Source organism: Eptesicus fuscus, chromosome 4 (assembly GCF_027574615.1).
Source record: "Eptesicus fuscus isolate TK198812 chromosome 4, DD_ASM_mEF_20220401, whole genome shotgun sequence".
NCBI lineage: Eukaryota > Metazoa > Chordata > Mammalia > Chiroptera > Vespertilionidae > Eptesicus > Eptesicus fuscus.
Window position 1 is genome coordinate 103,997,994 of NC_072476.1, and position 24,080 is coordinate 104,022,073.

Sequence of the window (24,080 nt, forward strand, 5' to 3'; positions counted from 1 at the left end):
TGCTGTTGTGATGACAACTCCAATTCTTGCGTTGTTGTTGCTGCATTGCCCAAAATATGCTGCTTAGTAAAATGGCAATAAGCGCATAAAACAAGTGTGTATGTATGTGCATATGCATGTGCGTCTGAGTGTGTGTTTAAATCATGCTCTATTTAGCTACTTATAAATTATGGACAGCAAGACGCTATAGTCAGTCATTTATGTTTCTAACAGAAAAAGCAAAACGACTCTTCTTTGCTATTTCAATCCCATATTCTACTTCTCTTTTCACCAAGCTAATTCTCATCTTATGTGGTTCTGATCAAACAATGCCAAGAGAGCTAGGGAGTCCATTTTCAGGACTGAAGTCTGTTTTAAAAAAGAAAGGCAAGAGGTTAAAAAAAATAAAAAGAGAGCCAGGTAAATGAGCTGGGAGGGGCCACTGGGAAGGTAGGAAAGGACTGAAAGCAAACAAAGATGAGAAAGAACGGGAAAGGACAAGAAGACTGAGCGGGCAGGTGGTGATAGGTGGGGCAAGAAGTGAAGAATAGAGAGGACAGGAAAAGGAGATAGAGAGGACAGATGTCGAAGAATGCAAGGAACGGGAGTAGGCAGAACTCTGGACTGCACTGAGAGATTCGTCAGCTAGTAAGCATGTGGAATTTGGTGTTGGTTAACTCTACCATGTAGTAGTAACTGGATGAACTCGGGCAAGTTTCTTAACCTTAGGGTTAACATATAATCCACTTTACAGAGTTATTGTGAGGATTAATTGAAATAATCCTAGCAAATGCTTTGTACATGGTGAGCACTATCCAAAAGTCAGCTGTGCTGATGAAGGTGACCACTTGGCTCCAAGGGAGTCTCTACATGAGCCACTTAGAGTTTCTCTCCTCCAGAAGCATACATTAGGAGGGTAGATAAAATATGTACACAAATGGATCTCTATCACAGAAAAAAATGAAATATTTGGTGGGTCTTCAAAAATAACACAAGCTCTAAAGAACTCAGAAGACCAATACACTGAAATTCTACCAAGTTAAAAATAATTAAGTTAAAATAGAGAGATGAAAAGTGAATAAATAAGGTGTCACGACATCGGAAGAGAGCAGATAGGAATACAGTAACTGTGTGCATGTAGTTAAAAGGCTGGGCTTTCAAATTGCAGATCTGGACTCAAATCCCAGTTAAGCCATTTACTAACTGGGTGACTTTGAAAAATGTTACTTGCTTCCCGGAGCTCTGTTTACGTGTGTATAAAAGGGGAATACAAATCCCTTTAAGACTGTTATGTGGATTAATTGAGGAAGTATAGAAATTTAGCACAGTGGTTTAACAAAAGTGGTGTCATTATTGCTTTTAGAGTTAGATACTATAGTTAATGTTCATAGGGGATTTAGAGAACAACCTTGCATGAGGAACTAAATAAACTAGGCTCAGTAACCTTGCAGGAGAGAAGGCAGGAGCCAGAGCACAGGCCCAGCAGGTAGGCCATGCATGTCGGGTGGGCAGTGGGAGGCAGAAATAAAACCGCATGAAGAGGTGTATCAAAACAGGTAAGCAGCTGTTCCACTGTGACCAAAACAAGCTGGGAAGAGATTTAAGTTCAATGTGGACAGAAAAGTTTCATGATATGCAAATGTGCAGAGCCACTGACAAAAATCACCACCAGTATCAGCCCCGATTGGAGGGTTTTAAGATACACACACAGGCAGTGGTCTTTATTCGTGTTTTACAGGCTGATGGATGGAATGAATAACTATCTCCCTCCATTGCAGATAAACAGCATCCGCCTCTTGGTAGAAGTGGTGTTTTGGTGAGTGTCATGGACAAAAAGAAAGAGGGAGGAACAAATATGTTTGTTTTTTCTCCTCAAGAAACCACATTCAGGAATCTGGCACTATACGAGGTTGATCTGTAGCACTTCTGCAATCTGGTCCATAATGGTATTATTTTGGTGTTGTATTTCATGATCTCTGTCCACTGTAATCCCACTGGTGAACCATATGGTGACAGTAGGCATACTCTTCAGCAAATTTGGAAACTGAGGCACAAGAATATTAAATTAAATGTCCAAAATAAACAGAGAAAGGAGAGCGTTCCTCCATCTAAATATTTTTGCCAAGATTCACGTTAAAAGCAACAGCATCAACTGTCTAATAACTATTAGATATAGAAAAGAATGTTTCCCATTCCCTAAACTGATACACTAAAAATACGCATGACAATATTCTATTTGATAAACCTGCTCCACTTGGTGGAAAAACCTTCCCACAGTTCTTAGAATCCAGAATCCCTTTGGCCATTTAGGGAGCAATGTTAGAAGAGTTCAATCATTCAATGTTGACTGCTGAGTTTCACCATGAGAAATGATATTCTAATTGTATGAAATTTTCTGAAGAAGATCAATGTCACAACAGTAATAGCATATCAAAAGGAGAAAAAAAATGGACCCTGGATCATTGAGCCTATTAATGATATCATTATGTAGAGCACTGCTTTCTGCAAATTTATAAAATAACTAGAGGCCCGGTACATGAAATTCGTGCACGGGGGTGGGGGGCGGTGTCCCTCAGCCCAGCCTGCACCCTCTCCAATCTGGGACAATCCAGGACTGCTGGCTCCCAACTGCTCACCTGCCTGCTTTCCTGATTGCCCCTAACCACTTCTGCCTGCCAGCCTGATCACCCCCTAACCACTCCCCTGCCAGCCTGATTGATGTCTAACTGCTCCCCTGCCAGCCTGTTTGCCCCCAACTTCCCTCCTCTGCTGCCTGGTCACCCCTAACTGCCCTCCCCTGCAGGCCTGGTCACCTCTAACTGCCCTCCCCTGCAGGCCTGGTCCCCCCCAACTGCTCTCCCCTGCAGGCCTGGGTCCCCCCCCAACTTCCCTTCAATGCAGGCCCGGTCACCCCCAACTTCCCTCTTCTGCCAGCCTGATCACCCCTAACTGCCCTCCCCTGCAGGCTTGATCTCCCCCAACCACCCTCCCTTGCAGGCCTGGTCCCTCCCAATTGCCCTCCCCTGCTGGCCTGATCACCCACAACTGCCCTCTCTTGCAGGCCTGGTCCCTCCCAACTGCCCTCCCCTGCTGGCCATCTTGTGGCGGCCATCTTGTGTCCACATGGGGGAAGGATCTTTGACCACATGGAGGCAGCCATCTTGTGTGTTGGAGTGATGGTTAATCTGCATATTACTCTTTTATTAGATAAGATAGAGGCATGGTGCATGGGTGGGGGCCAGCTGGTTTGCCCTGAAGGGTGTCTCAGATCAGGGTGGGGGTTCCCTTGGGGCATGAAGCAGCCTGGGCGAGGGGCCTGTGGTGGTTTTCAGGCCAGCCACGCCCCCTGGTGACCCAAGCAGAGGCCCTGGTATCTGGGATTTATTTATCTTCTACAACTGAAACTTTGTAGCTTGGGCCAAAACCGGATTGGCTCAGTGGATAGAGCGTCGGTCTGTGGACTGAAGGGTCCCAGGTTCAATTCCGGTCAAGGGCATGTACATTGGTTGTGGGCACATCCCCAGTAGGGGTTGTGCAAGAGGCAGCTGGTCGATGTTTCTCTCTCATCGATGTTTCTAGTTCTCTGTCCCTCTCCCTTCCTCTCTGTGGAAAATCAATAAAAATATATTAAAAAAAAAAAAAAGAAACTTTGTAGCTTGGAGTGGAGCCAAGCCTTCTGCTCGCTCTGTGGCGGCAGCCATTTCTGTTGGGATTTATGTATCTTCTATCATTGAAACTTTGTAGCCTTAAGTGGAGGCCTGGGCTGGCCAGGGTGTGCAGAAAGCTTGGCTTCCTTCATTGCCAGAGAAACCTAGGCCTCCCTCCTGCTCTCCTGTGGCGGCAGCCATCTTGGTTGGGTTAATTTGCATACTTGCTCCTGATTGGCTGGTGGGCGTGGCTTGTGGGTGTAGCAGAGTGGTGGTTAATTTGCATATTACTCTTTTATTAGACAGGCTGTTTTAAAATACCCTTCTGGATTAAAAAAAATCATTAAATAATAATAGATAAGTATTTTTATAAACCATTACAGAGAGAGGAGAAAGGAAAATTTTGAACAATATCACATCACAAACTTTTAAAAAAGAAGTGTCATTTAAATTAAAACAAATGAGAATTTTGAAGGATGAAGTTGGAGGCTTACATTCTTCCACTCATGTCTACATTCATTCATTCATTCAATTGGTGCTGATAAGCCCAGAGCCCTCTGTTAAATGCTTATTAAGAGTTCAAAAGGAATAAAACATTCGGTCTTTGATCTCATAGAATATACACCTTAGATAAGAGACAATGTTTCATTAGGTTTCTGCCAGATAATTTAACATAATGTAGAGTTATATATAAACAAATAAAGTTGCATGTGTTATAGGAATGTAAACATTTCTTAAATGAACAAAAAAGCAGACAAATTTCTATTTCTTTGATATGCCTTCCTCCATGTTTTATCTGATACCTATGTATTCTAAAGAATATCAATATTGGACTGGAAAAGCATTAATAGCAAGAACACAGGTAGGAATGACTCACATTGGTATGATTGGGTAAGATTATTATTCATTATAAGTCATCAAGATTAATGAAGTGATGTGAATGCAAATAAACTGTAAGTGATTGCGGGAAGAACAGACAAAGCAAAGTTCTTAAGAAAGGAGAACAGTAATTAGAATGCAAAGTAGTTCATGTGAACCATTTCAAAGTAAGTACCCACTTTTGTCCAAGATAGTTCTTGGAAATGGCGACTTCAAGTCAAAGGACAAACGAGGCAACTAATGTCACTACAGGGTAATTGATATGAGCAAGAGTTAGGTCCCTACGACACATTTCTCGTCACAAAAACATCACCGAACTTCTAAGTAAGACCCCAAAATAATAATTCTCCTCCTCCCTCTCCTTCTTCTTGTAATTACCAATGAAGTTTTTATTTATGTATTTATTGTTATTACATTTATTGGGGTAACATTGGTTAATATGATCATAGAGGTTTCAAGTGTACACTCTATGATACATGATCTCTATGTTATATTGTGTGCCCACTACCCAAAGTCAAATCATCTTTCATCACCATATATTTGACCCCTTATCCTTTACTACCTCCTACCCGCCCTTTCCTCTGGTAACCACCATTCTATTGTCTGTGAGTTTTTGTTTGCTTTTCTTGTTTATTCATTTGTTACTTTCATATCCCACATATGAGTGAAATCCTATTAAGTCAAACTTTTCTTGTCATCTCAAAGTCACTGAAATAAATGTGAGCTATGCATACACTTGAGAAAGATTACTAAAAACAAGTAAGATCATTGTTTCCCAACCCACTGATTCTAGTTCAGGGTGGTGGGTGGCCAGAGCCAGTCCTGGCAGCTCAGGGCGCAAGGCAGGACCCACCCTGGCAGGACACCCTTCCACCACAGGGCCACTCATACTCACATCCCCCTCACTCAGACCGGGACCGTTAGACACGCCTGCTCCCCTAACGGGCACATCTTCACGACGTGGACGGAAACTGGAGTCCCCAGAGGAAATCCACGCAGATATTGGGAGAGTGTGCAAACTCACCCAGATAGTGGACCCCTCGGGGAATCAGTTGTGTCCATCCACTTATAACAAATGTCATTGACCAAAACGGTGTTATTTGAGGGCCAGCTATGTGAGTCCTCATTTATTCCATGTCCAACTGCTTAATACAGGGCTCCTGGGGGGCCTTTGCCTGGCAGGTCAATATTAAATGCCTCAGAGGGGAAAATATTTAAAGTGTGCTATTTAAATGCCTATAGGAACCACACCTTATTAAAATACAGAAATGTACAAGGAATACAGAAATGTACAAGGTTACTCTCTTTTGCTATGCCATTAGTCTTTCCTTCACCTGCATAAAAAAAAAAAATAGAACTTGGCTTCTTTTTTTTTTTTTTTTTTTTTAAATATATTTTATTGATTTTTACAGGGAGGAAGGGATAGAGAGCTAGAAACATCGATGAGAGAGAAACATCAACCAGCTGCCTCCTGCACACCCCCCATTGGGGATGTGCCCGCAACCAAGGTATGTGCCCTTGACCGGAATCGAACCTGGGACCTTCCAGTCCGCAGGCCGACGCTCTATCCACTGAGCCAAACCGGTTTCGGCAGAACTTGGCTTCTTAATTCTGCTGTCTGCAAGCCAATTTCCAAATTACAGGGGCTCAGGTCCTAGCCAACTGAATTGAATCTGAAATTACCACGTGTTCCTATGGAAATCATTTTGTTTGCCGTTTTGTTAGAGGTAGCTATTATCTTAAATAGTACACCCGGGAGAGAAACCCTGAGCAGCTTTGTTAGAAAAGTAGGAGAGAAATGAAGGCAATGGAATGGTTGTATGAGAGATGCAGAGACAGACGGGCTAAGGGCTGGAGCAAGGTCCTGAGGCAGTGAAATGAGGTGGGATGAAAAACTGGTGGAGAGACAGCAAATCTGAAACAGACTCATAGACACAGAACAGACTGGTAGTTGCCAGAGGGGAGGGGACCTGGAAGACCCGTCAAAAGGTAACGGGATTAAGAAGTACAGATGGGTAGTTACAACATAGTCATGGGATGTACAGTACAGCCTGGAAAATATAGTTAGTAATGCTGTAACACCTATGTATGGGGCCAGGTGAGTACTTGAAATAACGGGGAAATCGCTTTGTAAATAATATGATTGTCTAAGCCCCATGCTGTACACTTGACTCTATTACAAAACAATATTGAATGCCAACAGTAATTTTAAAACAAAACAAAACTGGTGGTGAAAGGCTTGGGCCCTGAGAAGAGACCCGCCCTTCTCTGAATTCTGACCCAGCGAGGGAGCAAGGATGAAAATCCAGGGAGGTCTCTCCTGGAGAAGACACCCTGGCACCCAGGACGGCCCAAAGCTGTGGTTCCCAGCGTGTGGTCCTCCAACCGGCGGCGTGGGCACCACCTGGGAGCCTGTTAGAAAAGCGAAGTCAGAACCCCACCCAGACCTACTGACTCGGAGTCCCTGGGGAGAAGGCCCCGGGCACTGGTGTAACAAGCCCTCTGAGTGATGTTTACACATGTTCCAGTTCGAGAACTACTGACCTACATCCCCAGCTAGAGCAGTAAACCAGATCATCTGCCGAGAGCAGGGTGGGGTCGCCGTCTGGGGCGGAGACAGAACAGCTGCAGGGAGGAATGCAGGAAGGAGGTGAGGAGTTCAGGAAGAGACCAGCCCGGCTGCGCCAGGCCTGTGTGCAGCGAGCCAGCAATTCACGTCTTCTGGTGAGCTGTCAGAGTGTAACTTCCAAGCAGAGCAATCAAGGGTCTCTGCAAAACTGCATTCTGATCCTCCTATAACTGACTATGACCCTGAAAAGACAGCTTGGTTTACTTTAGGGATTGCTAGATGTATGTGCACGTGTGTGTGTGTGTTCATGTGTACCGATGTTTGTATATATGTGTACATATGTATGTATGTCTAGAATAAATCTGATTAAGCAGTAAAGGAGAAGAAAAGGTTTTTCTGTGTTACACCGGAGGAGAAAATGTACTGGAGCAGTTAGCAGACTCATAACTATTCTACATGTGTGGCCCTGGGCGAGCGATGAAACTTCTTCAGGGCTCATTCTCTCACCTGTAACGCGGGGTCTAGAATTCACTGACTCAAACAATAAGAGAGAGGCAAAAGGTCGCTACAGAAATAACCACGGTACAAAGCATATGGTGATGAAGGCAATGACGGGGTACTGATATATGCAAAAGACTTAGAGAACAGGGAGGAATGAGCAAGTAACACCGAATAAGAAAAGCAAGAAAACCTTCACCTAGAGCAGTGGTTCTCAACCTCTCTAATGCCACGACCCTTTAATACAGTTCCTCATGTTGTGGTGACCCCCAACCATAAAATTATTTTTGTTGCTACTTCATAACTATAATTTTGCTACTGTTATGAATTGTAATGTAAATACTGTAATGTAATGGTCTTAGATTCTACAGCAGCGCCTCTCAACCTGTGGGTCATGACCCACAGGCTGAGAACCGCTAGCAGGGTTGCCTAAAACCATTGGAAAACACAGATATTTACATTACAATTCATTAACAGTAGCCAAATTACAGTTATGAAGTAGCAACGAAAATAATTTTATAGTTGGGGGTCACCACAACATGAGGAACTGTATTAAAGGGTCGCGGCATTAGAAAGGTTGAGAACCACTGACCTAGAGGAAGCCCTGGAGCTGGACCAGGGAGAGTGAGCGGCAACGGTAGAGAAAGTGCAGGAGGCGTGGGAATGGGACAGCCCAGGTGGATCTGCTTGCCGAGGGGGGAACGAGGTCTCTTCCAGCTCCAGGACTGATTTCCCAACAATTTCCAGCAGCCTGAAAATAATGGGAAATGGGATGGCATAATTTTATCAACCAACCCAGTGCTAGGACACTCCTTTCATTTTCAGCAGCTCCTAACTATGGACCGTGGGTAAAAGCCTCGGTCACATTTCCTCCTGGCTGGCTTTCGCGTAAAGAAGCAGGGGTGTAAGTGGTCCAAGGAGTGTCCAACCCTTGCACTTGCCACGCCCATCGCCCCAGGATTGCAGGGTTTCTGGGGCCGCTTGGCAGAGGGTTGGCTCGCCTCTGAAAAATACTGCTGCTCAGAGGCCAGGATTTAAATGGTTCCATCTCAGGAAAGAACAACAATGAATTTCTGATTAACCTTTTACAAAGGGGCCAACGTTTCACTCTCACAGTAAAATTCACATACTGCGTCTCTGGCAAAGAGCCCCTGCTGAGCACCTGCCTCAGGTCCTGTCTCAGAGTGAGCAGAAAATCGTGTCCTCTTGAATTTAAAAGCAGTTCTGTCCTCTCCTCGGGGCAGGATGGTTACATACAAGACAAAAGAGCAGCAGGCGCTCCATTTCCAGGAGAAAAACAAAGAAAGTATCTTCTACAGTTTGATCAGATTTCAGGATTCCAGGACCAAGCCTCAGGCTGATCAATCACAGCATCACAACTCTTCTTCCTGGAAAACGTTTATTTCTAACTCGACCAAAGTTAGCAGACTCATCACTATTCCACATGTGTCGCCCTGGGCGAGTGATTAAACTTCTTCAGGGCTCATTCTCCCACCATATATATGACTTCCCAACTACAAGACTTACTAGTAAAGGGCATCCTAACAGTGCTCCTACCCAAAGTCCAGAAGGAAGCACATTTTTACTGAATGAGCTGTGTGCCATGCACATGAGCCTGGAAAGTTTAGTCCAAAGAACAGCGCTTCGCTGAGTTCTGAGTCCCCACGGTACGAGTCGCAGGCCTGTCTGTAAAGATGACTTTCCTGGAATTTGAAGGATGTCCACAGTTTGGAAACTCCAACAGGGAAATCATCTCCCGCAGCAAAGTGTGCAGGACATGCGCTCGGCACCCTTACCAGTGCGTGTGCTAGCCAGCGAGCCGTACACAGCACCTCCTCTGTGCTGAGCGCAGAGACACTGTGACTGACTCTAACCACAAAGTGAGAATCCTGCCCCTGGAATACAGAGCCCAGAATGTCACAACCCCTGGGTTTTAATCCTTTTCCTGACAGCACTCTGACACAATGGCAGTGTCTTGAGTTTTCAGAGTTCAGATCTGATCAAACAGCTACTGCTTCTCTGGCAACCGGTCTTTAGGTCACTGATAAGGTCTTGGATGTGAGCTAAGACTTCTCCTTACTATATTTATTATACGAGAGGCCCGAAGCAGGGAATTCATGCAAGGGTAGGCCTTCACAGCCCCGGCTGCCTCATCGCCCCAGCCCCCACCCGCGTCCGCTGCCACACAACCCCGGTTCCCTGGAGCCCACCCTCCCCCGATCAATTGCCCTGCAGAGGATGGCCTGGGCCTCCTTCTTTGGGGCAATCGAGGGCCCCCTCCCCACCACTGGTCACCCCTGGCCAGTGGCCTGGGCCTCCCTCTGCGGGGCGATCACAGAGCCCCCCTAACCAATCACATCGCACCTACCTTGGCTGGCCTGGCGCCAATGGGTGTCATAGCATATTGTTCTGCTATTCGGCCGTTCAGTCGATTTGCATATTATGCTTTTATTATTATAGAAGATATACTATATATATATTTCCAGGCTCTTGCTCCATCACTTGGCCTCATTAAATGGGCATTATGTTTAGACTTGACTCGCAACCCTAATGTGTCAAGTAGGTATCATTCGAGAAATAGTTGATATCATGAATGATTACCCCTTTCCTCAGTAAAGATTATTGCCATCAGTAAAGTATTTAATTTGGATGCTGGGAAGAAACAGGGATTTTTGCTTTGTTTTGTTTTTACATGTCCAAATAAAATACATCTTTAAGATCTCACAGAACCAGAAACTCACGGATGGGGCCAAGGAGCCTTTATGCACCAAACCCAGGCTCCTTGGGCAGATTTCTCATTTGCAAGCTGTGTACATTGGCAATTAAGAAGAGAGTACGTGTGCCAACAGGAACCACGGTGTGGGTGTGAGGAGAGACGGGGTAGAAGTAGCCCCAACAGCACTTCATCCACAGCCTACTGGGCAGCGGGTGACACCCCGACCCGCTGGAACTGTCTGAACCCAGAAGCCACCACTTTCTATCCTACTTCTGTTGACCATATTTTCCCCACAAACTTCCCAAAGGGAACTTTGGGGAAAGGCTTTATAATTGTGTGATGTAGCCTGGGAAAAGGAGAATGCAGGTTCAAACGTGTTTTCTCCTCAGTCAGCAGTTTCTGACCATTCGCTCATTGTCAATTGGCATTATCTTTAGGAATTCATGGTTTTTAAAGTTAACTTGATGTATGTTTCTTAACTCATACAGAAAATTGCACCACACTAACAGTATTCCTGTCCAAAAGAGACCCTACAGATGAGGGGGAAAGCCCCCTTTTCCCGCTGTCGAGGGCTGGGAGGAATGCGGGTTCCCACTCACCCTTCCTCGTGGCGTGCCCCATTTTTATTTCTGACTCTGACATTCTGGCTGATCACTGATCACACTTCTTACATGATAAGTGAACCTCCTAGTATATTAAAAAAATGCTTGATTTTTCTATTACTTTCCAAGACTATAGCTTCTCCTGAATCATGCTGTTGTAAAGTGACCAACCAATAGAAGAATCACTCAAAATATAGCACCATGAACCTCGAGTGGATGCAAATGCCTTGCATTGATTTGGATTCCTTTCAGTCACAACTGTGGAAGTATTTACCCGAAACATTAAGGACCATGGCAGCCAGCCAACCTACTGTCAGAATAGTAGCAAATAAAAAATTGCCCCTCCCTCAGGCCCCAGGAATCTGAGGGAGAGGGACACATGCCTTTCCTAGGAAAAACATTGAGGCACATACTAGTCCAGAGCTAAGCACTGACCCAGTTGAAGGTAGGAACAGAAAGGTACTCAGATATTTGCAGGCAGTTTAAATAAATACTATAAAGAGTGACCTCTGCCCTCAAAAATGAGAAAATTCTCAGGACTTACTACCTTGCTCCTGGCTTCCTCAAACATACACCCATTCCCAATGGGTTCAGTGCAATGAATTTTAGAAAGACAATTAAACCAGCCCAGGAAATCTAAAACAAACTACTCAAGAATGTGGGGTGGCTGACAGTTGTCAGAGGGGAGGAGTGTTGGGGGCCTGGGGGGAAAAAGTGAAGGGATTAAGAAGTACAAATTGGTACAGAATAGAAATGGGGATGTCTCAAGCACAATATAGGGAATATAGTCAATAATACTGAGGCAACTATGCATCCATGCTGCCAGGTGGGTACTTGAAGCATCGGGGAGACCACTCTATGAAGCACATGATTTTCTAACCACTTTGCTGTACATCTGAAGACAGAATAATATTGGAAAAAAGGATGTGGGGTGGTTGGGAAAGAAGGAAAAGCAAATTGGGAGGCAAAGTGGTTACAGAAGCAGCTCTACTGTGTGGTATTTTTTACTCCAAATTTCAATTCCAACTGAATTCAGTACTCCTTCAGCTGAATAAGCAACACAGAGGCACCCCACAGGCAACCCCAGGGAGTGTCTCTGCTTGGTGGGGGGCCTCACAGAAGACACACTGGTCTGTCCCAAACTACTCTCTAAGTGCAGGCTTCCTCTCTGGAAAGTCTGTGTCTTGAAGGAGCGTGTGTTGATCAGCTCTAACCATCAGAGAGGCACCTTGGGCTTCTGAGTGACAGAAGTTCCATTTGAAGGAAGCACTGGAATAGCAATAGAAGCAATGTTTACCGATGGATGGCGTGATCCCCAAGGTTCCAGAGGAAACCTGTTGGGGATATAGCTATGAATTTGAATTTTGACCTTTGAGGAATTGAAATATTCTTCTGCTATATTAGATAAGGAGATATGTACATGTATATACATACATATATATACATACACTATATGTATACACACACACACACATATATATGTATATACATGTGCATGGATATACATGTATATACATATATACTCTTCCCCACCCCCATTTAGGAGGTGAGGCTGTTGGGTTGTTGAGACAGGCTAACTCTTGGGCATGCTCTTCTGAAAGACAAAATGAATATTTATTCCCATTGAGTAAATGTCCCTGGGAACTTTCCAGAAAGAAACTCTGACACTAAAAATCAGTAAACAACCAGAACATGAAACAACATCTCAGGTAAAGTCCAAACTTGAGAACTCCACCACAGCTTATGCTTCTGTTCTGGTACCCGCGGGCCCATTTCCCAGCTGTGCAGGGCCTGCAGCTGCCAAGGGTACCGAGTCTGCCAATGTCCCGGGTCTCTGGGTCTGAGGAGGCTGCTCTCCTCTCAGCACCGGGTCTGTCTGCCCATCCCGCTGTTCCTATTGTCAGGGGATTTGGGTTCTGGGGAGACGCCTGCATACTGGCCGGAGGGGAAGGTCTCCTCAGGCTCCAACACCAGGCACTTCGACCTGCCTCGCAGAGGCAGAGCGGGCAGAGCCAGGGCCAGGAGCAGGCAGGCCCGTCCCCACCTCTGCGAGCCAACCCTACAGCCGCCTCTGGGCCCGGCCGGTCTGCTTTTCTTCCTGATTCCGATGCTCATGTTAACCAGCAGCCCCATTGCCTTTCCTTCTACCTAACTTAGACCAGGAGGAGCCAGGCTCTGTGTCACACTGCACCCACAGTGCCCGGACTTTTTTTTTTATTGATTTTTTTACAGAGAGGAAAGGAGAGGGACAGAGAGCTAGAAACATCGATGAGAGAGAAACATCGACCAGCTGCCTCTTGCACACCCCCTACCGGGGATGTGCCCGCAACCAATGTATATGCCCTTGACCGGAATCGAACCTGGGACCTTTCAGTCCGCAGACCGACGCTCTATCCATTGAACCAAACCGGTTTCGGCAGTCCCCAGACTTTTTACACAGTGATCATTCTCAGGAAGGTCACAGAGCTGCTCAAGTGGCAACAGGAAACAGCTACTCCTGGAAAGAGAATCTTTTCCTACTTTATTTCTTTATTATTTTCCCCCAAATAAATATATTCCAGTGTGCCTTTTCAGTCCATTTAATTCCCTCAATAGGGTCACTCCAGCCTGGTTACTTCTATTATTCTCCTTTGTTACGTGCAGTGGAGAAGATAATAATAGATATTAGGAAGTGCACTGTGTACGTGTGTGTACCAAATGCCCATAATTGAGAATTATGAGCTCTGCCAAGGACTCTAGGGTTTGCTTAGAGTCGAAAGTGGGGATCAACCCACTTTGATCCCTATTATACTCCTGACAAAACTGAGGTAATGTGGCTGATTGTCCCCTGGTTCTGTCTCTTTTCTTTGCTCCATCAGCACACACCAATATTCCTGCTTCCCTCTGCCCCCTTCTCTCTTTTCCCTGGACTAGGTCCACTCACACAGCTGCCTTCCCACCTGCATCACCTTCCACCTGTTCAAGGCCTGCTTCCCACGGTGCACTGAGCTTTTCACACAGGTGTTTCTCATGACAGGGCCCCACTCGAATTCTCTAAAAATGCAGAAGTAAAAATAAATGCACTCCCACCTCAGTGCTGCAGAGAAAGCGAAAGGGCCATTTCAATTGGAAGGAGAAGAGAGAAAGCTTGTTTTTGAGTCGGAATGTGAGTTCCCATTCACCATTTTGTCTTTGCCGTCTAGAGTAGAGCTAGCACGTTGTAAATGCTCAATAAACACACACGCGTACGCACACACACATTCCTGAGAAACTCGGAGGACCAGGGAGAAGATAATAAGAAAAACTGCATTAGATGTCAGGAGACCTGGACCCCAGTGCTAGCTGTGACTGAATTAAGTTATGTGGCTATGGGGAATTCTTTTCTTGGTTAAAAATCAACAGCGTAGCACTAAATTATTTTTAATGTATTTTCTGTTTTAAAATATCTATGATGATAAAATATATGAATTATAGCTATAGGTTGGTTGACAGGTCTCTGAAGAGGTCTGTGGTCGAGCCACCCACCTCTCCTCTTTATTTCTATTTCCAGAATGATGACTATCCCATATGGAAAATTTCCAGGAAAAAGTTTGAATTTCCTATTGTTGTCTACTCTAAGATTTAAGCATGTGTGTGTTTTTTTAAATCATTCTCAGATTTAACCTAAAATCTATTTCTATGTTTATAGTGCTGTTTATCAATTTAGTACTTGAATATCTGATTATAAAATTCCACAATCCTCATAATCTTGGAATGTAATTTTATTTCCAAGGCAAGTATTAAACGATATGGCCAATAAGGCATAAAACCATTTCCCTGAAGTCATATCATTGGCTAAATCATGCAGGTTGTCTACTGTGCTTCTCTCTAAATATATATTTGTAGCAAGACTTGATTACCAAGAAATACATGTTTATTAAATTATATCTCATTCACCAGGACTCCTTATTTATCTTAGTAATTTTTAATGGAAAAGTAAGCAAAACATCATTATATAAATGCTTACAGAAATGACAGTAATTTTATTTAAATTAAATAAAGAAAAGGTTAAATAAATATCACAATCTCTCAGGAATTACAGTGTAAGCCTTAAAATTATAAATCGCCCCCTGATTTTTCATAATACAGCCTTAAAATATTAATCAGCATAATACTGAAACTAAGTTATCATTAATTATTTTCTGGCAATTTCTTTATTTTTCAACGATTTGAGTTAAAAGGATATGCCAGTTCCCATTAAGACCTTATTTTAAGTACTAGAGGCCTGGTGCACAGATTCGTGCATCAGTGGGTCCCTCAGCCTGGCCTGCACCCTTTTGCAATCCAGGACCCCTCAAGAAATGTCGGAGAGCCGGTTTTGGCTCAATCCCCGCAGGCCAGGCCTAGAGACCCCACTGATGCACGAATCCGTGCACCAGGCCTCTAGTATGCATCTAAGATCTTTGGTTAATCTCTCCCCACCCTCCCCCCTCCCCTCTGAGATTCATCAGTCTGTTTCACATTTCCATGCCTGTGGTTTCTGCTCCTGCATTGAGCGTCTCCCCCGGGTGGTCAGTGCACGTCATAGCTACTGGCCGGTCGGCCAATTGGCCAGTTGCTTAGGCTTTTATATACAGTAGGTCCTCGGGTTACATTGGAGATCTGTTCCTACCACGCAACATAACGCGATTTTCGCTGTAAGTCGGAACCCAATCTACATAAGCACCTACGTCACTCACATGAAGCACATACACAGCAGTAATGAAGTGAAACAGTAAAAAAAATTTTAAATAAAGATAACAATTCTTGTCCTTTACTTGTGGTAAATAAATAATAAAAACATAAAGCACATATGTACATACGTCGAAATGATGGAACTTTTTTAACGTAACCACGAAGCGACTTACGTCGAGTCTGATGTAACCCAAGTACTGTCTGTATATAGATTACCTTCCCCCCGACACACACATTCTAGTTTCCATTTCAGCAATGCATTTTAAGGTGAAGCTATACTTCTTCAACATAAAATCATGCAAGGCAGTGCTGATATTTCTGCCTCCCATCATTTCTGGATTTAAGGATCTCCCTATGTATACATGTGTGTTCTCAAACACGCATATACACACACACATTGTCATCATATCTAAAACCAAGTACTCAGTCTTATAACCATAACAAGGCAGAGACAAAGGAAGAACCAAGAATGAGGAATGACTGTAACCTTCCATAAAGCAAACATTTGGGTAATCCTATTACCTATTTGAAAATAGACCTCCTGTGTGGAAAAAATAATTAACTGACATAGTTTGACAAGTGTCAGTCTATATCTGAATTAATTATTAAGATCTAATATTTTGCTCCCATTACATCTTTTTTTGATGCAAAAGTAAAAACAAAACATCCCAAACAAGTACGATTATACTTAATTTAAATAAGTTATTTCAATAAGAAATTATTTCATCATTAGCATGAGCATACTGAGCAATGGAACTCCTCACTCACTTCCAGAGAGCCTGGGTTATTGACATGCCCAAAGCAGACGACAAGAAAAACCCAGCCATTCAAGTAGGACTTCCCAGTTCTATACAGAGTACTTCCCAGTTTCATTATTCAAGCCCGTGTCTGTAGCTGGTTGGAAATGGGAACATTATATTTGACATTCATTTCTAAGACCCTATTTCCACCATATGGTCCTGAACAGTTTCATCAGAATTTGCTTCTTAAGAAGCAGCTCTCGGTCCCCGGCACCAAGCCTCTGGCAGGACCTGCACACCTTAGGGATTATTTCTATCACCTCTTAGGTATCCGACTTGGAAATGATCTTAAAGGAGGTAACACTCATTCCCTCTGCTTTTCCATTCTTCTCAACGAGGCGCCCCCCAGTCTCTCCTGCTAGCACCGCATGCTTCCCTAGGGTAAATAATCCCTTCCTCTCCCTGGGTAAACCTTCATGCCATTCTTTCCCTCTGAGCTAGATGCTGGAGGTAGAGTTGCAGCCCAAACACACACAGGCCCACCCTCACAGCACTGATGAACTATTGGGAAGAAGACAACACGATAAAAAACTGCACACATAAACACAGAGCCAGTCAAGGGTGGCAGGGAAGGCCTCCCTAAGGAAATGACAATGGCACTGCTGGTCATTATGTAAGGGGGACACGGTAGGGAGCACAGAGCCTTACCACCTGCAAGATGACAAATGGGGCCACTGGCGAAGACTTATTCTAAGGGCGCTGGAACCAGTCAAGAATTTTGTGCAGATAATGAATAAAATAAGGTCTGAGCTTAGGAAACGGTCTCTCTGGCCCAATGTGGTCAACAGGGAGGGTAGGGGAGAGGGCAAAGCTTGGCCCAGCGAAGTTTGTCCCCCACTCCCATCCATGCTCACGAGACCCAGCTGCATCCTCCTTGGTGAGGACCTGCATGATCAAAGGTGGAGTGGGCGGGGGGCTGCTGCAGACCTTGGGATCTATTGGGGAGCACAGAAGCCTTTTTGTGCCTCTTAAGTGATACTGAATGAGGTATTAGAAGGCCATTGAAGAAAACTCACCAGAGCCTAATTATGCCAGTTGGTTTTTATTAATAAACTAGAGGCCCAGTGCATGATTAAATCATGCATGTGTAGGGTCCTCTAGGCCTAACCTGCCATCCAGGCCATATCCACTGCCCCGCAAAGCCTAGCATGCTCTGCGGACACTGCTGGCAGCCTGCTCCCTGCTTTTGATGGCAGGGGGTCTGCTTGTGCTGGAGCAGACACACAGCTCCCCACTTTCGATCGTGGGGGAGCTGGGTGCCTGTTCTCTGGTGCACCAGGCCTTTCAGAAGCCTGGTGCTGGAGCAGACAGGCACCCAGCTTCCCCGCTTTTGATGGTCCACGGCAGGATGTGGGCTCGCTGCCCCAGAGGCCCCTTCTGTGCCGCAGCACAGCCATGGCGCAGACGCTGAGCTCACGTCACCAGTGGCGACGCAAGCTCAGCGTTCCGCCGGGCCAATCGGCCACCCCGGCCATCCTGAGTCCCACCCCTCTGCACCTCCTGGCCAATCGTGGGCATAGCGAAGGTATGGTCAATTTGCATATTTGTCTATTATTAGGTAGGATAATAAAAGATAATTAGTTCCTTATTGACAGGCACTCAAATGATTGTCATTGATATAGCTTCATTCTTAAACAGTTGGCTTCTTCCAGATTCCCTAGGAATCTATCGACCATTAACTATAGGAAAAACTTTTTATTGCTTTTAGGTTGGTCAATGGTGTTTGCAGATTCAACAACCTGCAGATAAAAATCTAAGTTTAACATGCAAAATTATTGCACCAGTCATAGGACTATTCTAACAGCAGGTGAAGCCCTTGCAAACTGTTTGCACAATTAAGATCCATTCCAAACTTCCTGGAAACAAAAACAAGTTTAAATGCCTTCTATGGCTCAGCACCACGATGCACAAGTACATGTGCAATTTGATTTAAAACTCACAACACGGGCTGGAAGAGGTTAATGGGGGGGGGGGGAGGGGGAAAGAGGACCTATGTAACACCTTCAACAATAAAGATTTTAAAAAATAAAAAATAAAACTCACAACAAAACCATTTTGTAGGTTGATGAAAAAGCTTATATGGCTAGAATAAATGGTGGTCAGGATTTGTAATTTTAAGTAATTTACTACCTCTAGTAAATTTAAGTAACTTAGTTCTGCGCTATACTAGTCTGCTCAGGCTGCCATACACCACAGACTGAGTGGCTTAAACAACAGAAAGATATTTCTCAGAGCTCTGGAGGCTGAAGTCCAAGATCAAGGTGCCAGCCAAACCTGTTGCTGGTAAGGACTCTCTTCCTGTCTTGCAGGCAGCCGCCTTCTCAGTACGTTTTCACATGCCAGAAAGAGAGTTCTGGTGTCTCTTCCTCTTCTTATAAATCCACTAGCCCTGTTGAATTAGGGCCCCACACTTACAACCTCGTTGAATCTCTATCACCTCCTCACAGGCCCTATCCCCAAATCCAGTCACACAATAGGGGTGAGAGCTTCAACATATGATTTTGAGGGGAACACAAACATTCAGTCCATACAACACATGGCTAGAACATGTAAGAGCAGGATTTGAATGGAGGCCTAACGCCCACGATCCGTCCACTTCTCACGCTGTCCATCTCAGAGTGGGAGGTATAGAGTAGGTGGCAATGCCTTAACCGTATGTGTGTTGTTAGGCCCGAGAGCCTCTTCCATCCTTGTCAAGGGGAGTGCTAACTTTCTCTCCTTTCATACAACACAAGGGAGGTGTAGAGTAGTTTGAACTTCAGAAAGCCAGGACATCGTTATTGTGTTAAGATAACTTATCAAGTCTCCAGCCTGCTAGCAAACAAAGAAATAGCCCAGTCAGGTCACTGTGCCTGTGTCACACTCCTGGTCTTTCCATTTCTTCTTTCCTTGCTCACAGGCTCTAGTAAATGAAACGGAGTGAAACTTCTCATGACTAGACTGCAGATCTCCCTGTCCAGCATTTCACACCAGGGAGCAAAGCTGACTGAAAGCCTTTGCCTGAAACACACACAGGATAACAAAAAGGGGCATTTAGCCTTTGGGACCGAAGTATAAACAAGCAGGTAATTCATTATTATGTTTGATGTACTCAAAAGCCTTATGACTGCCAGAAAACAGGTGTTGAGGGACATTAGTTATATAGCTTCTCTAGTTTGGCATCGTTTCCTTTTGAGTTAGAACTTACTAAAGAGGTTGGCAGTAAAAACCCTCTCCTTAAAGCAGAAATTTGCATTAACTGAATTTGAACAAGTAATAGTTAAAACTTGTAGTAATAAGCAACCCTTAAAAGACTTGAAATTATCCTGAAACTAACATACCCCCCTCAATGCATACTAATTTAAAAATAAAAACTCCTAAGTTTCTTTTTCACAAACCTTTAAAGAGAGCAAGAGAGATTACAGAGCTCAGAGCGTTTATCCCTCACTAACTCCATAAGATTAAGAGTTAATAAACTTTGGTTTTATAGGTGCCAACCAGAGAACTTTATGAGAAAGCTGTTTTAAAACAAATGTTTATTTTTATCCCACAATATGGAAAACAAAAAAGTTTCTTGGGCAGCAAAAGTATTTACTGGGGACAATTATAATTTCTTGGCTGTTTTGTAACTGCTGTCATGGTTGAATTCGCTGCGGTAATTGTGCAGAGCATGAATGTTAGTGAACATGCACACAAACCACCTATAAAAATTCACATACACACACATACATAGGTATGCACATGCGTACACACAGGCGTACATATGCACACAGGAACAGGGGCCTAAGAAGAGTGTGGACACTGTTCTCACTCTTTTACTTTTTTAAAGGCAGCTATTTTTGCCATAGCATCCAGACAATTATGACAAGCACACAACCACACATACAACAATGACTGACAGGCTCAATTCATAATTTAAATTACTTAACAGACCAGAGATACTGTGCCCCCACTCCCTCCAGCTCCCCACAAATCTTTTCCTGACCAGTTGGCATGAGCTGTGCAAGGACAGTCACTTCATGTGTCAACTTATTGCAGAGGCTGAGCCACAGGTAAGCAACCTCTCAGCCTCGAAGACGAGACTCGGCTTCCCCGGGGGAAGTCAGTCCGTCCGCACGGGGAAGCACTCAGCAGCAATGGCCTCGAGACAGCATGGGAGGAAGGAGACTGTCAGAAATGAGTGGGAAAATGAAATCAACTTGCAGCCTGGGTGTCAGGGACAAAACATTCCCATTGCCCAACCAGTCTGAAAACCTTGAATAAGTTAAGTCTATAAAATGAGAAGCCCTCCATGGAGAGTTGTCTTTAAGCAAAAGTATGTTAATCTCACATTCCACATCGCAGTGGCTGCAGCAGCACCTGAGATGCACATGGGCATCTTCTAGGGCTGGGGAATGCATTGTGGTTGATTATCACACTTGGCCCTGGAAACATCCATGCGGGCTGAGGTTAGGTATCCTATATAAAAAAGATGTAATACGCAAATGGTCGTTATGCCGTGAAGCATAACTACCAACCACATAGCGACCAGATCACAGATCAGCAGGAGGGTGGGGCAGCGAGCTACAAGCTGGCGGTGGAGAGCTACAGGAGGGGGCAGGGCAGCAAGCTATGAGGGGTGGGGGAGGGCAGAGGGAGCTACAGGAGGGCAGGGCAGCAAGCTATGGGGGTGGGGGGGGAGGGGAGCTACTGGAGGGCAGCAGTGAGCTACTGGCGCACGGATTCGTGTGCAGGGCTACTAGTATAGTATAACTTCCATGCTCCCAACAGGGAAACTGGGGCAGAGAGGCCCAGGGTTTTATGGTTAGTAAGCAATTTGCTTGGGTTACCAGTGCCACTTTTTTAAGTTAAAGGTGGGAAATACAGGCCATAAGCTTAGATACATTAAGAACTTTTGAAGTTACATGGGATTCAGTAACCCACCATGTGTAAACAGCGTCATAGACAATAACAACATATCCAGCGCAGTAACTGACGGAACAAGGAAAAAATCATTTTTGATATACAACAGTGTGTTTTATCTTTGGCAAAACCAATACACATCGGAATGTACCAAAAACTGCTAACAGAGGTCTGGTAATACAGGTTAATGGATCTCAGTAGCTTTGAAATATGGGAAATCAAATAGCTGCTTGGAGCCTCAACGAGCCTCATCTATGAAACAGGAATGATAATACCACCTCAGTTCATAGGATGGCTGTGAGGAATAAATGGCATATTTATGTTAAGCACCTGGAACATGCTGGGCGTGTAAAGTGCTCATAACTTATGTTTCGTATTGTTATCATATATAGCGCATCTCATCAGGTTGATACTGTAGTTTTTTTTTTTTTAATAGAAAAGGGACTATTTAAGGACTATCCACCTGGGCAAAAGGCCCTACACAAATCAAGTACATATTTTTCAACCTGCATAAAGCAAAATCCTATTAATTCAAATACGCCCACTTAAATCTCATGCCAGGCGGCTGCCAATTAACCACACAGAGCAGACCCCCCCCAACCCCCAGTTGCAGGTACATGCTCTCAGGCAGACACACAGCAGGAAGCCACCCGGAGGGGGAAGGAGGGCCAGAACCTGAGGAACCTTCCGCAGGCAGCACAGGAAGAAGAGAGCAAAGCCCTGACAATGGCCTCTTCGCTCCCTGGGGAAAGCCAGACACATCCCAACTAATGACCCAGCTCCCGAACAGGAAAGAATGCAGAAGGGGAGGGGAGTGTCATTAAAAATCCCCGGAAAGTGAATTAATCGTCTGCTGCCTCCTCTCCCTAATCCCTCCCCACCCCCCACCCCCACCCCCACAGGTGGCCTCTACAAGCAGCATGGGGTGGGGGTCGCTATCTCCCCTCCACCTGACCTGGGATTTTCCGTCTTCAAAGATGAAGTCCCCTTTGATTTCATATAACCACTAGTTTATAGATCAAGGTGTCATTTGTTTGCCATCCGTTTTATGGCGTTGGAAACAAGCAATCCAAATACTTGTGAGACTTTTCAGACCATCTAGTTCAGTTTCACAAACGAGAAGGCCGTCAAGAGCCAGGAAGGAAACACCAATGAGTGAAGTGGCCCCGGCAGAAACTGTGGTTTACTTCGCTGAATTTCTGCCACTCAGAAACAAAAGCCCAAAACTGTTGCCCAATCTTTCCATTTTTTTTTTTCAAGAGAAACTGAAAATCTTTTATTTTTCCCCCCAAATGTTGGCTACTAATTTAATACATAAGTAAGCTCTGTACCCATGTGCAGACAAAAACTCACCTCTGCATTTCCAGCCGGGACCTCCTCCAGTCAGGTTCGGCCCTCGCTTCAAAAACAAAAAGAAAAAAGAACCACCTGGAAGCTTTGAAAATGTGCCTGCTTGCCCCCTCCTCCAAGGGCAATTCGGATTATGTGGTAAGCGTTCAGGTGATTCTAATGTGTAGCCAGACTTGGAAACCACTAATCTGGCCTAACCCATTAAGATGAAAGGGCGGTCCGAAGATTAAAGCACCCTGCAGCTAGCAGGAGACGACACACACAGCTTATCCCAACACGCTGTTAAGGAAACTAATTTCAACACTACCTTTTTTGCCAATGAACTAGAGTTTTAGGTTTCGATAGATGTAGTTTGTAACTATTTCAAGTACTTCCCCAGCAGAAGTATTAGTTTCCGATGCTAGAGTCCCTTTTTCCTAAATCCAGTGACCATCATGCAACATTGACATTGGACCAGACCCTCCACAAAGGCAAAGGACTGGTCAGGCCCTCCCTTACCAGAGAGGTGAGGCGTACCTCAAAAAGAACTTGCTCAATGGATGACTGGAGGATTTTCAGAGTTCTACTCCTTGTAAATCAAGTTCCATGAAAGCTCAAAAATCAATGCCAAACAGAGACATGTCAGCGACTAGGACCAATTCAGAGGAAACACACACTGAGGTCTCAGCTACCGAAAGGGAGGATCCACTTAGGTCACTGTTGACAGTAAGTGAGGGCACAGCAAACTGGTCACAAGGATCCATCTCCAACTGGTGATGAGAGTATCAAAGGGTTGTCTGTTCCTTTTATGCTGTTGAGGGGAAAGCTTCAGTTAGTTTAATACTGTATTGTCTACCAGACATGTTCTGGTAGAGCAGATCTTAAATGTTCTACACACACACAGGACTGTGACAGGTGACGAGTGTGTTAACTAACCTTAATGTGGTGATCACTTAACATGTATACACATACCAGATCACCATGGTGATCTTAAGCTTACACAAGGTTATTGCCAATTGTAGCTCAATAAGGCCCTTAAACTACATTAAAACAAACCAACAAACAAAAATTTGCTCCTTTCTGTAATGCATCTACTCTGGCCCATTTTTCACTCTTATTTGTCGCCTCCTCCACTTCGCTTTTAAATGTTGGAGTTCCCTGTGGCTCAGACCTGTGCTTTCCGTTCTCACTTCATTTTCACCCTGTCTGTGATCTCACTTATTTTTGTGGCTTTGATTCTGTGTGTACGCCACTGACTTCCAATTTCTTATCTCCTCTGACCTAGGACCCAAGACAGCACTGCATTTCCTTGTGGATGTCTTAAAAAAAGGCCTCCAATTTAAAATGTCCCCAACTAAACCTCTTTCTCCCAACCTGTACTTGGCCACCCTCCAGGATTCCACATTCACTTTAACCCAATACCTGGGAGTTACCCGTGGTACCCCTCACCCAGTCATGTCCAAGTCAGCACTAAGTCCGATCAACTTT

General features: G+C 44.6%; 1 protein-coding gene and 1 pseudogene across 4 annotated transcripts in view; both read right to left on the reverse strand.

Annotated features, from left to right (window-relative positions):
• Positions 1–24,080, reverse strand: part of GHR (growth hormone receptor) — a 213,743-nt gene that overhangs the window by 175,459 nt on the left and 14,204 nt on the right. The gene's annotated exons all lie outside the window — the stretch shown is intronic.
• LOC114227807 (U6atac minor spliceosomal RNA) lies at positions 19,008–19,114 on the reverse strand (annotated as a pseudogene).